The 1,147-nt window shown below is 50.2% G+C and overlaps 1 non-coding gene across 1 annotated transcript; it reads right to left on the bottom strand.

Moving 5' to 3' along the window:
• Positions 1-341: 341 nt before the first annotated feature.
• On the bottom strand, positions 342-532 carry LOC130304937 (U2 spliceosomal RNA). The gene has a single exon (XR_008854643.1). It is a non-coding gene; the product is annotated as a U2 spliceosomal RNA (small nuclear RNA).
• Positions 533-1,147: the final 615 nt, after the last annotated feature.

The raw sequence follows: 1,147 nt of genomic DNA, 5'->3' as shown, positions 1-1,147 counted from the left end.
TTTCTTCATAAGCATTAATCTTATTTTGTCAATTAGGAACATTCAGCACCCACCCGCTATCAAGGCAGCTGCCTATCATGTCATGCCCTACCTGCACAGGTGTGCTGGCTACTCAAATGATCCAATTAAGGAGGCCATTTAGTCAGCAGCAGCAGAAGTCCTGTGCCTGGACGCTCCAACAGGGGCCAGACACAAGCAGAAGCAGAAGCAGCAGAAGCAGCAGCAGCACCACCTTTTGTTTATTGGCTGCAGCAGCAGCAAGGCCCACAGGGCTGGCTAGCTGGCTAGCCAGCAAGCAGGTAGCAATGAAAGTAGGAATCTTTCTTTTTAACCCTGTAAGGGGGTGGTGCACTGTACCCGAAGATACTGCCATATCGGGTCAATGCATAGGGCGACGGAAGCAAGCTTCGAAATCGGCCCCCGTTCTCAAAAATCCATTTAATATATGGTCCCCAGATAGGGGACGTATCAGATATTAAACTGATAAGAACAGATACTACACTTGATCTTAGCCAAAAGGCCGAGAAGCGATAACCGTGAAAGGGGCGGGCCCAACAAGGTCCCCTTCATGGGCACTATCACTGCTTGCTGTCAGGGAGGCTGCCAGACAATTTTCCATGCACACTCTGGGCTGGGGGGCAGTCAACCACCAGTACACACAGCAGAACCTAAACCCATACCATTATTGCTAAGCAGCAAGACAGGGGCCCATTGCACTCCCACGGGGCCTTTTTAAATGCAATCCATAACCCGGATTTGCCAGGAACCCTTCTTACTCCTCCTACTTGCATGTGACACTGGGCTTAGGATCTGCATAGGAAACACACACACAAGCACACACCTACCTTTGTTGCCTGCAGATGCCTCCTTGGCTGTCCCCAAACGGTATCAAACCAACACCCACGGGAAGCTGTAAGCATAGAGGACATGCCTGCACCCCATTGGACTTACCTGTGTGGGTTAAATCCGGGTTATTTGACAACCTATGGCGGTGATGGTTCTGCTCAGGCAGAGCAGTGCTGATGCTCCTCATAAAGCTGTCGCTGCTGTGAAGGTTCTAGGTGACATCACAAATCCCTTTGGTTACATACACAACAAAGCTGGGTTGTTGTTGTTTACACTCTGCAAGGCCTGTGGAAGTGAGTGA

The sequence above is a fragment of the Hyla sarda genome, unplaced genomic scaffold (genome assembly GCF_029499605.1).
Source record: "Hyla sarda isolate aHylSar1 unplaced genomic scaffold, aHylSar1.hap1 scaffold_1299, whole genome shotgun sequence".
Taxonomy (NCBI): domain Eukaryota; kingdom Metazoa; phylum Chordata; class Amphibia; order Anura; family Hylidae; genus Hyla; species Hyla sarda.
The sequence above is the reverse complement of the archived record's forward strand: the minus strand, read 5'-3'. Positions and strand labels throughout refer to the sequence as shown.